The sequence below is a fragment of the Dreissena polymorpha genome, chromosome 5 (genome assembly GCF_020536995.1).
Source record: "Dreissena polymorpha isolate Duluth1 chromosome 5, UMN_Dpol_1.0, whole genome shotgun sequence".
Lineage (NCBI taxonomy): Eukaryota > Metazoa > Mollusca > Bivalvia > Myida > Dreissenidae > Dreissena > Dreissena polymorpha.
This window is the reverse complement of record NC_068359.1, coordinates 93,053,830-93,070,955: the sequence shown is the minus strand read 5'-3', so window position 1 is coordinate 93,070,955 and position 17,126 is coordinate 93,053,830. Positions and strand designations below refer to the sequence as shown.

At 36.9% G+C, this 17,126-nt stretch overlaps 2 long non-coding RNA genes across 4 annotated transcripts in view; both read right to left on the bottom strand.

Annotated features, from left to right (window-relative positions):
* The window catches only part of LOC127832609 (uncharacterized), a 146,103-nt gene that overhangs the window by 32,279 nt on the left and 96,698 nt on the right, over positions 1-17,126 (bottom strand). Inside the window, exon 7 of the long non-coding RNA XR_008026986.1 lies at positions 4,487-4,583. This is a non-coding gene — a long non-coding RNA (uncharacterized LOC127832609). The remainder of the gene's footprint in view (positions 1-4,486; positions 4,584-17,126) is intronic.
* LOC127832610 (uncharacterized) lies at positions 13,785-16,684 on the bottom strand. Of its 3 annotated transcripts, none has more exons than XR_008026987.1 (3): positions 16,251-16,684; positions 14,219-14,328; positions 13,785-14,053 (listed from the first exon to the last, which is right to left on the bottom strand). It is a non-coding gene; the product is annotated as an uncharacterized LOC127832610 (long non-coding RNA). The 3 variants fall into 3 exon arrangements; XR_008026989.1 differs by having other exon boundaries at positions 16,306-16,684; XR_008026988.1 differs by lacking the exon at positions 16,251-16,684 and adding an exon at positions 15,646-16,224.

Sequence of the window (17,126 nt, the reverse complement as noted above, 5' to 3'; positions counted from 1 at the left end):
TGCATTTGTTCCATGTTTATTAGATATTTGATGTTTCTTAATTAACCAGTTGCCATGTTTATTTACTTAGAAATATTGGCACACTGTACCCCGTTCAAGAAAGATGGTTTCTATGTGTTTCAATGAATATCATGTCTCCAAGTTGAAATCTTTCTAAATGATACACATATATGTTTAAATGTGACCTTAACCTTTAAGGTAGACATATAATGGTTAAATGTCAAATGTTATCTTATGATGATAATTTATGTCAAATTATTTGAGAATCCATCATTGTATGACAAAGGTATAGCTCAGAAACAAGAACTGTTGGACAAAAATTATGACACTGGAAAAGAAAATATTAAGAGATAAACAATACAGAGGAATTAAAATTTTGTTTAAACAAGAGATGTGTTTGTCAGAAACACAATGCCCCCTTCTGCGCCGCTTTGAAGCCATATATTTGACCTTTGACTTTGAAGGATGACCTTGACCTTTCACCACTCAAAATGTGCAGCTTCATGAGATACACATGCATGCCAAATATCAAGTTGCTATCTTCAATATTGCAAAAGTTATGACCAATGTTAAAGTTTTCGGACAGATGGACAAACTGACTGACGGACAGTTAAAAAACTATATTTAAGAGAGAATCATCAAAAATAAACTAATCAAATGTTGCACTGCAATCTGTAATATAATTTTATCCTGCCTCTGTTGCAATCATTGACCAAATAAAGCAGGGTCGAATAAATTTTCCTATCTCCGGTCAACAGGAAGTAGTGTATTCCTACGCACGCTGTGACACATGATAACAAATAAAAATCAGTTTTTGTTTTGCTGTTTTTACGTGACATAATCGGTAGTAATTGGGTCGTAAGAAATGTTTGTGTACATGTAGGAGCTGACCAGAATAATTAATTTGTTATCTTAAATAATCATTTGTCTTTGATAAAATGTGTTAGCGGCATAATGTTAAATGAAGCAGGATAAATAGAATACATGGTTGGTGCTGAGATGGAGAAAGTTTATCTGGTTCGGCCCGAAAAAGAAAAAAGGGCTCGCTAAAGCTCGCCCTATTTTCTTTTTCTAAGCCTCACCAGATAAAATTTCTTCATCTCCGCACTAACCATGTATTCTCTATATACAAAAGTCTAAATGTCTAAATACAGCGTCTAGTCATGTCTAAATACAGCGTCTAGACAGGTAAAATCGATCATTAGCGCATTCAAAACGAAATCTAGCTGTTGCCGTCGGAAAAAAGATAATATAGATTTATCTTTTTTATAAAAGGATGCTTTTTTGGTTTTTCATTTCAATGCACTGATATGCTTTATATTATATAAAATAGTGTTTTGCTAATGGAAACAAAATAGACCTTATAAAATAAACATAGACAGATTTAGACATTTTTCTTTAGGTCTTGTAGTTTACATCAAAATTTTCAGTATTTAAACTTCATTTAATTTGAGCGCTGCAAATACATTTTGAATCTGATGCAAAACAGTACATGGAAGACAAATGTATGTCAACTTTGGTACTTAACTCTTTCAGTGCAGGAACCGAATTTTAAAGGCCTTTACAAACCGTTTTGATCCAGATGAGATGCCACAGAACGTGGTGTCTCATCAGGATCCAAACTGTTTGCTATTCTGATAGTATTCTTTGAAAAAAAATCGAAGAAAATGCTAATTTTAGAAATTCAGCAGACGACATTTTAGCAGACGACAAATTTCTCAGCATGCAAAGGGTTAACCACTTAAAGGACAACTAAAATAATTGTGTATGAACTTTACTGAGCCATTGTGCGGCCAATCATGGTAGTCAAAGAAAAATGCTATTTTGCATTTGCCAGTTTCTTGCTAAATTGCCCCTCATTTCAGGGCTTTTCTTTAAAATTCATTGTTTTTTCTACTATTTAACGAAAAACAAAATAATTATGCAATGAACCTCCTGCAAATATTCTACAGTTATTTATGTCCACTTAAAGTTCAATGTTAAGCAACAAGAAGGTGAACATTTCTTTTATAGTTTTCTTAGTAATTGTATAGAAATTAAAAACTCAATAGAAATATTCAAATTATTTATTAAAATTCAAAAATAAAGAGCATGACACACTTGTTTTTAAGCCTACCTGACCAATGTATAAAGCATCTCCCAACGAAATTCACAATTCAACTTCCTTTTCAGTTTGTATCCAACTATCTTAAAAGCCTTTATTGAGAAAGCCAAAATGTTCCGAAACTGTTTCTTATTTGAACACCCGCGTTTCACTGGCGGCCAATGTTGCCTGCTCGTTCACATATAGGCCCAGAAGCAGACAGACCGAGTCTTTAATTGAGATCGGCGGAGTTTTCTGCAAGCCTTGCTATTTTGTGGTCCTTTTTTTGTATAAACTCGAGACAAGATTTGACAAATACAATAGAAAAACACCACTGACACTGTCTAGTGCGGTAAGCCAATATTGATGGAAACAAAATATGCAAGAAAGGAGGTTAGAAAGTAGTATTGCAAAAGTTTTGGAAGACTGTTTTTTTGGGATTCAATCTATACCAACAATTCATAAAAATGTACAATACTAAAACAAAATATTTTTAAGAGCTTTAATGGCACTAACATGGATTGTAAAGCCAAAGATTTTTTATAGTCTGTTATATTTCCAAAACCACTGATTTTTGAAAACATTTCCTCTGTCATGACACAATGAAAAGAGATATTTGCTGTTAAAATTTTCCAGACACATAAAAAAATTAAGCTGTAAGGAAAGATATTATAATGTATTTGGAAACATTTATTTGGGTTTACAGACTTGTCAGTTCTAAATGATTTAAAGAATAATGGCTCACACAAAATAAGTGAACATACATCACAGAGACGCTACTGCACCATACTATTCCAGCATACTCGATATATTTTACACTTCTTTTATTCTTGCCACACAAACAAATAACATGTTACTGAAGTTATTCATGTTGTAGGATTTTTTTATTTTTTGTGTGAAAGAAAACAAAATAAAATAGATAACGTATAGCATAAGATCAGGTGTCAGGAGAGCCCTAGCTCTTTCAGTGCTGAAACTGAATTTTGAAGGCCTTTGCAAACAGTTCGGATCCAGATGAGACGCCACAGAACGTGGCGTCTCATCAGGATCCAAACTGTTTGTTAGTCTGAAAAAAAATCGAAGAAAATGCTAAGTTTAGAAATTTAGCAGACAACATTTTAGCAGACTACAAATTTCCCAGCATGCAAAGGGCTAGACTTTATCTTTACTACTGTACTTGATAACTTGATCACACATGCAAACAACAAGCTTGGTTGAATATGCTAGTGAAGATGTGTTTGTTTAACATAAAACTCACTGCTAATTGGCAACTAATTGAGATTTATTGGTTATTTTAAAATGTTGATAATCATGTGTCAACCATAACAAGCCTTTTTTAGAGCAAAAATCAGAAAGAATATCTTAAACATCAATAAACATCGCTATTCACCATCAACAACACTTAAATACTAGTTGGCACGGTGGAAGCAGGCTAAATTATGTTGTTGTTGTTTTTTTTGTTCTAGTAAAAATAGAACGCAAAATAGAAAGGGAATTTCCACCCAATTTCATTTGAAAGTGTTTTTTATATAAAACTTTTTTTCTCTGCTATGGATTTCATTTTTTGGTGTTCTTATTAACTGTGGCATGGTATCATCATGAAATTTGGTTGTTCAAAGTTGTGCAACCATATATTTATTTGTTGCCATAGCAACCAGAATTCTTGACAAAGGAACACAATGAAATAACATGCATAATCTCCATATTGCCATCTATCCATGTTTCAAGTTTCATGAAAAAATATGAAGAACTTTTAAAGTTATCGCAGTATCCAGAAAAGTGTGACTGACAGACAGAGCGCAAACCTAAGTCCACTCCGGTTTCACCGGCAGGGGACAATAAATATGGTGGAATAGCAGAATGCCACTGCACTCTTTAATAGAATCTCTTTTGCTGTTTATAATGACAAAGCATCACGTCTGTATCAATTTTGTCACAGGCAGTTTTATGACAAAATAAAGATTTAGTGAACAAAAACAGTTCTTCAAATTTGAAAAGATTATTTTCCCGAGAAATGCCAAGGGATGAACATTCAGTAGGCAGTGCTTACCACACATTAGTTTAACATGCAAGGTACACTACTTCACATTCATGGTGATATTTGATAAATATCAAGCTACAGAATTAAACTATCAGCACCATTGCATCAAGCTCCCATAAAAGACAAAATTCATAATGGAAATAGGGCACTACAGATCAAGTTTGCAAAGATTTATAATGCCAACTTATGACACATAACATCATTTTGATTGCAAGTAAAGTCAAAAGTGTTGTTATGTGCAGAGATGGACACATCACAAAACAAAACATTGTGAAAATAATTGTTTTATTATTTACACACAACTATGAAAAAATCATTGTATTTATGTTGTACATGTGTTCCATATTCAACCCCTTGCTTACCAGGAAGTCTGTTAAACTGAAAGGGGATACTGCTGGCTCCATAGCCTTGAGGGTATGCATGTTAGCCCTTGACCTCACCCCTCTGGCACAGTGTTACCTGTGAAAACAAAGTATCAGTTCTTATTATACATCACAAATTCCATTCAAGGTCACCAGATCAGGCGGCCATGGAAGCACATCTTCTTACAAACAATTTTTCTTTTCTTTGAATGTGAATGACTGGGGACCTAGTTCAGACTGAAAATTTGCCATTTAGATTTCAAACCAGAAGAAGTTTGTAACAGCAATATTGAAGCAAATGGCATACAGTAAAAACTAACCTTACAGTCACTTGAGAATAACAGTTAATTGCAGACAACGGTCAATTGGGATTCCCCCCCCCCATTACAGTAAAACATGAGAAGAACCGTCCATAACGCCAATGCCAGTATATTTCACTCCGAAAGTCATGTTTGAACTGAAAACAACAGTCACGCGTCAGTCATTACGAGTCAAGAAAATTTAGAACACAAACAAAACAGGTGCACATAAAAATAAGAATGTGTTTTAGAAGCAATTATTGGCTGCATTCATAACAATTTTATGAAAGTTTCAGGACATCAGCAAAATAATAAGATTTCTCATGTCAAATGTTATGCATTTCACTATTGAACAAATCATCCCATATTGTTATTCTCAATTTTTCAATGCTGTATCAGAGAATGACAAAGTAACCCTCAGTGAGGTGATATATTACCATGAATAGACTAGACATAGTGCACCAGACATCCTATCTGTCAGAGTATGGGATCAATGGATTGATTGAATCAGACGAAAAAATGAGACACCTATTAGTTTTGTCTAGCCTATACAGCAGTGTTATCTACACAATTAACTCAATAGAAAATGCAATTAAGGTAAAGTGTGATTCCAACTCTTGCATTTTGTATTTCAATAGTTTTGCCCTAATTTGCTTACAACAGACCCAAAGGAACTGACATGTTTTAATGAACTTTTGTGCTGGTTCAAGAACTATGTAATTCAGCCATCATTTCAGTATAAATATTCTGAGCAAATTTCATAAAGATTGGGAAAAATGTGGCCTCTCAAATGTTTACTTGCTTTTCTTTCATTTGACCAAGTGACTCAAGTAAAGATCCAATGTGACCCAATATCTAACTCAGCCAAAAGAATCATTGGGAAAAATTGTCTGTACAAGTTACCTCAAGATTGGCAGAAAAAAATGTAATTTAATAAAATCCTGATGGAATTAGCATAAAAATAAGCAACATTCAATTAACAAATTGCAATTGATGCCAGCTGAGCATCCCTGTCCTAGACGTTATATTCTCCTCCAGAAGACTTTTAATAAAAGTTTGCATTCTTATAGTATGGCTGTATTTATATTAATGGCATTATATTTGAATTTATGTCAACAACAGCAGGAATTCCTTACTTCAACAGATTCTGAAATGTGCTATAAACATGTCAACATCCTACAAGTCACTGCAACATTAGTATGGTGGAACAAACAATGTGGGAAGCACATGGGGCTTATCTGATGCAGACTCAGGCTGATAGTTACAAAATACATCATCATCTATTTCCATGGATTGGAATTCCATCAGAGAGTATGTCCCTATAGCAGCATGCTGCCTGTCAGCAGCATTGGACAGAGGCGTATCCAGACAATTTTCAGAGGGGGGGGGGGCTGAACAGGGGAGGGTGCGGGAGGGGTGTCCCCTTCCGTCGACGATTTTTTTTTAAATGGCACCTTGAAATGATGCGATTTCCTGCTATCTAATCAGCATTTTGCATGATAAAAGTGCATGTAAAACAAATAAGAACTTGTGTTCACACATCAAGTGTGACAGACACACGGACAGACAGACACACAGGGGTAAATCAAATGTCTCTTAAACCACTAAAGTGGTGGGAGACATTATCTTTATCCATAACTTTTTTTACAGAGTTAGATGGTTGGACCTCCTATTTAACCTTGTTGGATATCCTACTAGGTCAACTTAGGTACAACATTAAAATGTTTATGTCAATGTCCCTATGAATGGAAAGCAGGCACACAGCGGACAACCTGTCCTGACCCATTGATGATCTTAGTTTTGTCTTAACAAGTCCTTGGGCACTGATACTCCTTTCACACTCGCATGATGTAACAGGGAACACACATGATATGGACAAAACAGTGTAAATGATGGGGTACAGCTGGGAATCACAATGTGCAACAGAGCCCTGAAGGGTAGTAGGTGGGTTGGTTACACCTTTCCACCTAGCCTGCCATATAAAGTGCAACTCAGCAGGGAGGGACTGAGGGGAAGGGAGATCATCAATGAACCATTTAAGGTCACTAGCACTGACAGGAGAGGTGCACATTTGTTCAGGTATAAACTTCAATCCCATGGCTGCCTTAGTCTGCAAATCACTGAATCAGGTGTCCATTTCGTTCACAATAGTGTTAACAAGGGGAGTCGTTAGATTTCTGTGTAGTTTAATTCGGGTGTTGCTGCCTCGATGTTCTCACGCTTTAAGAAAATGATTTAGTTTCATATAGCAAAGTAATTCTTCATTTTTGAGTCTTTTTTAATTTTAAAAAGTATGGATGAACATCATAGCAGTTAGCCAGATTTGTAAAAAAATAAAAATAAAAAAAATAATTGCCATTCATTAAGTGTGCAGTTGAATTTCACTGGCAATAACTTGTTACTCAAAAGGATTATCACTCTAAAGAGCTAATACCAATTAAATTCATCAAAGAAATTACCGAAAAAATAATTATGATTGTCCATTGCGTTCGTCTAAACTCTTTAATTGCTACAAATTGAAATATTGTTTTTCACAAGTCTCATGCGGCAGCCATTTGTAAACATTTATCTATAGCTAAATGTATGGATGAATTTCATTAGTTGAATGTATCTTCTTCAGCCAATCAAATAGCGCAGTTTATTACTTACAGTCAATGAAGCGTGCACTTTAGCTGACGAAGGTTAGATTGTCTGTACACATGCCTGGGGGCTAATCACACAAAACGACAGCTGTTTATGGCTTAATTAGGGACATATGACAGGAAATACACAAGTGGATTGAAACTGTAAGGGGCTCATTTTTATTAAAAATCGTGTCTAGCCAGCCAGCTGGGGGGGCTTTAGCCCCCTAGCCCCCCACCTAAATACGCCTCTGTTGGAACACACTGCATTCATTGTAGAATGTGTTCCAGTTTCAGATGGGATTATAGTGATTTCACAAGATTGGGAAAAATACCAATTAAAATGCAAATTCAATTGGGCATTCACACAAAAAACATAAGAGCCTTTGTTTTGATTAGATAAATAATTTAAACATAAGATTTTGTGTAAAAAGAATAAGGAACAAAACATAATAATAAGTACTGTTCATTACCTTTATTTTACCCAGGCTGCCAAAGTGGTTTAACAAGAAGGCTAAAAATCTTAAGTCACTTACTGGAGACCCCAAAGATCTCAACTGTCCTCAGCAGGTAGTGTACACAATAAAAATGCACCAATACCTAGTGACCACGTTTTTTTTTAAACTTCATCAAGATATAATAACAATTTTGTTTTTAAGTATTATTGGCAAGTTTCAAAATACAAATGTGATTTCAAGTATTCAGATGGTTTTAGTATAGCCCCTCCTAAACCATGTTTTCAATTGGACTGGAATCATATCTTACTAGTTAGAGAAATCATTGATACAAATCGTCTTACCTAGGTTGAGATATAATTGGGACAAATGTTCCAAGTTTTGTAAAAATTAAACAATTAATGAGGCTTCTAGAGCTTTCAGGAGCCATTTCTGTTATTTGACCTAATGACCTAGTTTATGACACCAACTATATGCTCCGCAATTAAAAAAAAAAAAAACAACGTAATTAAGTTCAAAATAAAGCATACAAAAACGCAAATACAAATTTAATAACGTAATTCCTGTAAAAAAAACTTGTGTCACGAAACACAATTCTTACGAACACCAGGCGTATTTTTTAGACTGGTTATTTTCTGTACAAAAATGTACTGAATAATTAATATCCCGTCCTATAACGAAAAGAATGCAGTCTTTCCAGCGGTCATCAATCTTTGGGGTATTATTTTAATTTTTCATAGACCCGTCTGATTTCTACTTTCGATTTTCGGGGTATTCAACTCAAAATGACCCGAAAACGGGGTGCATCACTTTTAACAGCCATAACTTCATCAATTGTGCAGCGATTTTCACGAACTTGGTCTTATTCAACGCAAAAATTAGTGAACTTTGATCAGAAATTCAGTAACTGTTTGTTGTTATGTACATGTACCTTTTTGAATTCCATTTGTATAAATAATATAGTAACCTTAGTAGATTTTTATAATATTATATATGTCATTCCCTAAATAACTCAATTGAGTTAAAAACCGGGGTTGAAAAACCCAATTAAGCTCAAAAGTAGGGGGTGAAAATTTTTGCTTAAACTATTGAATTTACAAACACCCTATTGTTGTCAAAAACAGGGGGCGAGTTACCCAATATACCCCAAAAGTTATCTATAGCCCCGATATTTAATACATGGGGAGCATAAAAATAAATAAATCAAGGTAATTAAATTTCAGCGTATTAAGCAGTTTGAAGTTTACCAATTTGTTATGACTGGTTCAATAGAAATGACAAACTAATTTCTATGAGATCATTTGAGAGCACAGAAATGAATTTGAATACTGATTTTCACCAACTAATTACACTATCCATTATCAATCAAGGATGGAAAAAATCATCCTTGTCAATAACCCAAGAATTCTAAGAAATTATGGTAGTTGTTCAAGAAATCACTTAACACGGTCTAGACAGGTAGATGACCATTATTAGTGCTCATTATGTTCAATGAAGGCTGTCATCAGACCAAGTAGGGTGTCCAAAGACCAACTGAGGACATCAACATCAGACAATTGTTATATACAGCAGACTTTGATCAAACTGATTAGGAAATTTCTGATCTTGAAATCTAATTACTGAAAGGCATAACTTGGAGTTTGGATTATTGGCTTGGGTATCGTCCTGCAATTACCACTGCCAAAACGTGGTCATTATACATATTGACTTAGCATGTGGATATTTAATATAATTTGGACCACACACAGTTTATATCATTAACTAATTTAAATAACAAATCATAAAATGTCTTTGACAATCGTATGCAGCCATTTTGTGTTTTGGCTATGCTAAGAATTTGACTTACACATTATGCAGCATTATTAGGTAGTTAGTAAGGCAGCATAACTTGCTGTTTTTTGCCATGATAAGAAAAAACTTTGCAATGTTGCATTGTGTACATACAAATTGTTGCCAAAGGCAAACAAAATGTGCAATGCCACTTCCTAAATTTAGAGAGGAGTTAAATTATGTTACTTATAAAGTGCAGTTTTTTACCTCAAAAGTTCAATTTAACAAGAGTTGTGTTTGTGAAACAGAATGCCCCCACCCATATATTTGACATTAGACCTTTGACCTTCAAGGATGACCATGACATTTCACCACTCAAAATGTGCAGCTCCATGAGATACACATGCATGCCAAATATCAAGTTGCTATCTTCAATATTTGACCTTTGACCTTGAAGGATGACCTTGACCTTTCACAACTCAAAATGTGCAGCTCTATGAGATATACACGCATGCCATATATCAAGTTGCTATCTTCAATATTGCAAAAGTTATGGCCAAGGTTAAAGTTTTGGGACAGACACACACATACAATAACAGACAGACACATACATACAATGACAGACACACACACATATACAATGACAGATAGACAGACAGGCCAAAAACAATATACCCCCGATCAGTCGCTCTGGGGGCATAAAAAGTTGGTGTGTTTAATACATTGATATAATGCTATGGTAACTGCTAATTTGATCAAAATTCATTAAGCAATCATCAATGTTCAATATATATTCCAAGTTCGTTTTTTCAAGAATAATACATCCTATTATCTTAAAGGCTGAAAGAGCCATTGACAACATGCCAAATGGCAAGTAATGAAAGTAGTGCACACGGTAGCAGCAGTTTGAAAAGCGGTTAAAATGGTTTAATAAAATATGAATAATATGTATTTGTGCTTTCGCAATTTTTAGTAGTCAGCACTGATTTGGTAATGTTTAATACATTTCGACTCGAACACTAACAAAATTAAATTTAAATGGGGTGTATAAATATTGGAATGTGTTTTAATAGCATCATATCTTCACTGCAACCAAAGTATAATTTAAATCCCCAATAAAGCAGGATTGTAAAGCATTGTGAGTTTATATGTTAAACAATATGCTTATCTAACTCAAGAAATGTTTGTTATCTGGTGTATTGTTCATTTATGTATACACTTTTTAATTTATGTTTAAACAATTTATTAATCAAAACATGCCATTTATTATCTTGATGTCTAGAATATTAGTCCCAAAGAAAACAAGGGTTTATGAATCATATCAACTTATTTTAGGGCTTTCTTATAAGACCTTTGAAAAATACCACGTCTGTACTAATTTGAATCAAATTCTATTGTAACACAGTAACATGATAAGCACCAAGTGAACTCGTACCATTTCAAGAGGGTTGATCACAAGTGGTAGTTCTATTTCCATAGCCCCTGCATGCAAAAACAGAAATAGGACAGAAAATAGCTGCTTTTAACGTGATCATGCCTCAAGAAAATATGTCTTCATGTGAACCTCTTCTATCGAATGTCATTATTTTCAAGCATATGCAGTTTAATAAAACCACAAGAATAGCAAAACATAGATTGCCAGAACAAAAGAACAAGTACAGGGCAGTTAACTCTAATTTAGTATCAGGGCATGTCCTCATCCTGATGAGCAATATTCGACCAGTAATTCAATTTAGACAAAAAGTTCTTTTCTCAAAAAAGCTTATATTCAAGAAACAATAGCTGTCACCATAGGATGACTTATGCCCCCTATAAACGCTTGATAGAAGTTACGAGCTTTTTTCGAAACCTAAACGCAGATTTCGAAAGCCCTAAGGTCACAGGGGTCAAAATTGTTGTGCGTATGGAAAGGCTTTGTCCATATACACATGCATACCAAACATGAAGGTTATATCTCAAGGGACATAGAAGTTATGAGCATTTTTCGAAACCTAAACGCAAAGTGTAACGGAAAGACTGACAGATGGACGGACAGTCTGATCACTATATGCCCTCCTACCGGGGGCATAAAAATACTTGGCTATAAAGGGTAAGAAAATATGGGAAATGTATAGTCATTGAATTGTAGCACTGGTAGAAACATAGACAATGCTCCATTTGTTCCCTCATCAATCTCCACATAACTGCACAGACAGGTTTATCGATATATTTCCCATTTAACCAAGGAAAATGACAATTACAAACTCACGCAATAACCCAGAGCTGTCTTTTATACAAAATGTAATCTCCAGACCCATAACTTGTTTTCCAACCAGGCTCCGAAGACATATTAATTTGGATATTTGTGCTTATAGGCTCTAAAGTAATGGAATAATTTGGCAACCTTTACTGCATTAACTTGTGAAAAGCTCCCTTCAGTCTTCATTTCCCAACACTAGCACCCTGCCTCTGTCTGGGAATTATGGAAAATGCATCAGATTTATGGTGTCTAGCCGGCCTATTTGAGTGTGTCACTGTTCCTGATTGGAATTCAACATGAACTTATCTGTCTAGGCAATCATCGATTAGGTATTAAACGAACCATCAGTGACAAGTTTTTTAATGTTTTAGCTCTTTTTGCACACAACAAGAACATCATTTGGTGATTATTTTACTCTTAGCAATTATCTTAATAAATATAATTGGAATATTATTTCATTCAATGATCAAGAGGACAACTGATTTGTAGTTAAGGAAGAACTAAGTTGAATATTCACTTGTTAGTATAAATAGTCAGCAAGATGCAAGATTCTAGAATGAGACAATGCCTCAATATCTATTTTATCCTTTAAGAACTGCTTCAGTCTGCTGTTGCTTGTGTAACCAGGAAAGCTAGGTGGCTTCATTGCATCAAATGTATGTTCCTATCCATGTAACCAGGCTAGCTGTCTCAATCAAAGCTAGCTGGCTTTACTGCATCAAGGTACTGTTCCGTTCCATGTAACCAGGAAAGCTATCAGGCTTCATCCTCCATCAAAGACCAGTTGATATCCATGTAACCAGGAAATCTAGCAGGCTTCATCCTCCATCAAAGACCTGTTGATATCCATGTAACCAGGAAATCTATCAGGCTTCATCCTCCATCAAAGACCTGTTGATATCCATGTAACCAGGAAATCTATCAGACTTCATGTCATCAAAGGAATGTTCTAATCCATGTAACAGGAAAGCTAGCTGTCTTCATTTTCATCAAAGGAATGTTCAAATCCATGTTACCAGGATAGTTAGATGGCACCATTGTCCATCTAGGGAGGGTTCTGTTCCATATTACCAGGAAAGCTCAATTAATTCATACCCCATCAAAGGCATTGGCCTATCCATGAAACCAGGAAAACTGGCTGGAATCATTCTGCATTAAAGGACAGTTCCTATTCACGTTACCAAGAAAGCTAACTGACTTCATTATCCATCAAAGGAATATTCCTATCCATGTTACCAGGATAGAGCTAGCTGGCTCTTTTTTTCATCACAGGACGGTTCCCGTTCCATGTTACCAAGAAAGCTTACTGACTTTATGCCCCATCAAAGGCCTTTTCCTATCCATGTAATTGGGAAAACTACCTCACTTCATCGCCCATCAAAGGCCTTTTCCTATCCATGTAACTGGAAAAACTACCTCACTTTATCACCCATCCAAAGATTGTTACTATCCATGTAACTGGAAAAACAACCTCACTTCATCCCCCATCCAAGGACTGTTACTATCCATGTAACTGGAAAAACTACCTCACTTTATCACCCATCCAAGGACTGTTACTATCCATGTAACTGGAAAAACTACCTCACTTTATCACCCATCCAAGGACTGTTACTATCCCTGTAACTGGAAAAACTACCTCACTTCATCCCCCATCCAAGGACTGTTACTATCCATGTATCTGGGAAAACTACCTCACTTCATCCCCCATCCAAGGACTGTTACTATCCATGTAACTGGGAAAACTACCTCACTTCATCCCCCATCCAAGGACTGTTACTATCCATGTATCTGGGAAAACTACCTCACTTCATCCCCCATCCAAAGACTGTTACTATCCATGTAACTGGAAAACTACCTCACTTCATCCCCCATCAAAGGCCTTTTCCTATCCATGTAACTGGAAAACTACCTCACTTCATCCCCCATCAAAGGCCTTTTCCTATCCATGTAACCGGGAAAACTACCTCACTTCATCTCCCATCCAAAGACTGTTACTATCCATGTAACTGGAAAAACAACCTCACTTCATCCCCCATCCAAGGACTGTTACTATCCATGTAACTGGAAAACTACCTCACTTCATCCCCCATCCAAGGACTGTTACTATCCATGTAACTGGGAAAACTACCTCACTTTATCACCCATCCAAGGACTGATACTATCCATGTAACTGGGAAAACTACCTCACTTCATCTCCCATCCAAAGACTCTTACTATCCATGTAACTGGGAAAACTACCTCACTTCATCACCCATCCAAAGACTGTTACTATCCATGTAACTGGGAAAACTACCTCACTTCATCTCCCATCCAAAGACTCTTACTATCCATGTAACTGGGAAAACTACCTCACTTCATCCCCCATCCAAAGACTCTTACTATCCATGTAACTGGGAAAGCTACCTCACTTCATCCCCAATCCAAGGACTGTTACTATCCATGTAACTGGGAAAACTACCTCACTTCATCCCCAATCCAAGGACTGTTACTATCCATGTAACTGGGAAAACTACCTCACTTTATCACCCATCCAAGGACTGTTACTATCCATGTAACTGGGAAAACTACCTCACTTCATCTCCCATCCAAGGACTGTTACTATCCATGTAACTGGGAAAACTACCTCACTTTATCACCCATCCAAGGACTGTTACTATCCATGTAACTGGGAAAACTACCTCACTTCATCTCCCATCCAAAGACTCTTACTATCCATGTAACTGGGAAAACTACCTCACTTCATCCCCGATCCAAGGACTGTTACTATCCATGTAACTGGGAAAGCTACCTCACTTCATCCCCAATCCAAGGACTGTTACTATCCATGTAACTGGGAAAACTACCTCACTTCATCCCCAATCCAAGGACTGTTACTATCCATGTAACTGGGAAAACTACCTCACTTCATCCCCCATCCAAGGACTGTTACTATCCATGTAACTGGGAAAACTACCTCACTTCATCCCCAATCCAAGGACTGTTACTATCCATGTAACTGGGAAAACTACCTCACTTCATCCCCCATCCAAGGACTGTTACTATCCATGTAACTGGGAAAACTACCTCACTTCATCCCCCATCCAAGGACTGTTACTATCTATGTATCTGGGAAAGCTACCTCACTTCATCCCCCATCCAAGGACTGTTACTATCCATGTATCTGGGAAAACTACCTCACTTCATCGCCCATCAAAGGCCTTTTCCTATCCATGTAACTGGAAAAACAACCTCACTTCATCCCCCATCCAAGGACTGTTACTATCCATGTAACTGGGAAAACTACCTCACTTCATCTCCCATCCAAGGACTGATACTATCCATGTAACTGGGAAAACTACCTCACTTCATCCCCCATCCAAGGACTGTTAATATCCATGTAATTGGGAAAACTACCGCACTTCATCCCCCATCCAAGGACTGTTACTATCCATGTAACTGGGAAAACTACCTCACTTCATCCCCCATCCAAGGACTGTTACTATCCATGTAACTGGAAAAACAACCTCACTTCATCCCCCATCCAAAGACTGTTACTATCCATGTAACTGGAAAACTACCTCACTTCATCCCCCATCAAAGGCCTTTTCCTATCCATGTAACTGGAAAACTACCTCACTTCATCCCCCATCAAAGGCCTTTTCCTATCCATGTAACCGGGAAAACTACCTCACTTCATCTCCCATCCAAAGACTGTTACTATCCATGTAACTGGAAAAACAACCTCACTTCATCCCCCATCCAAGGACTGTTACTATCCATGTAACTGGAAAACTACCTCACTTCATCCCCCATCCAAGGACTGTTACTATCCATGTAACTGGGAAAACTACCTCACTTCATCACCCATCCAAGGACTGATACTATCTATGTAACTGGGAAAACTACCTCACTTCATCTCCCATCCAAAGACTCTTACTATCCATGTAACTGGGAAAGCTACCTCACTTCATCCCCCATCCAAGGACTGTTACTATCCATGTAACTGGGAAAACTACCTCACTTCATCTCCCATCCAAGGACTGTTACTATCCATGTAACTGGGAAAACTACCTCACTTCATCCCCCATCCAAGGACTGATACTATCTATGTATCTGGGAAAACTACCTCACTTCATCGCCCATCAAAGGCCTTTTCCTATCCATGTAACTGGGAAAACTACCTCACTTCATCCCCTATCCAAGGACTGTTACTATCCATGTAACTGGGAAAACTACCTCACTTTATCACCCATCCAAGGACTGTTACTATCCATGTAACTGGGAAAACTACCTCACTTTATCACCCATCCAAGGACTGTTACTATCCATGTAACTGGGAAAACAACCTCACTTCATCCCCCATCCAAGGACTGTTACTATCCATGTAATTGGGAAAACTACCTCACTTCATCCCCCATCCAAGGACTGTTACTATCCATGTAACTGGGAAAACTACCTCACTTCATCCCCCATCCAAGGACTGTTACTATCCATGTAACTGGGAAAACTACCTCACTTTATCACCCATCCAAGGACTGATACTATCCATGTAACTGGGAAAACTACCTCACTCCATCCCCCATCCAAGGACTGTTACTATCCATGTAACTGGGAAAACAACCTCACTTCATCTCCCATCCAAGGACTGTTACTATCCATGTAACTGGGAAAACTACCTCACTTCATCCCCCATCCAAAGACTGTTACTATCCATGTAACTGGGAAAACTACCTCACTTTATCACCCATCCAAGGACTGTTACTATCCATGTAACTGGGAAAACTACCTCACTTCATCACCCATCCAAAGACTCTTACTATCCATGTAACTGGGAAAACTACCTCACTTCATCGCCCATCCAAGGACTGTTACTATCCATGTAACTGGAAAAACTACCTCACTTTATCACCCATCCAAGGACTGTTACTATCCATGTAACTGGGAAAACTACCTCACTTCATCCCCCATCCAAAGACTGTTACTATCCATGTAACTGGGAAAACTACCTCACTTTATCACCCATCCAAGGACTGTTACTATCCATGTAACTGGGAAAACTACCTCACTTCATCACCCATCCAAAGACTGTTACTATCCATGTAACTGGAAAACTACCTCACTTCATCGCCCATCCAAGGACTGTTACTATCCATGTAACTGGAAAAACTACCTCACTTCATCCCCCATCCAAGGACTGTTACTATCCATGTTTCTGGGAAAACTACCTCACTTCATCCCCCATCAAAGGCCTTTTCCTATCCATGTAACTGGGAAAAC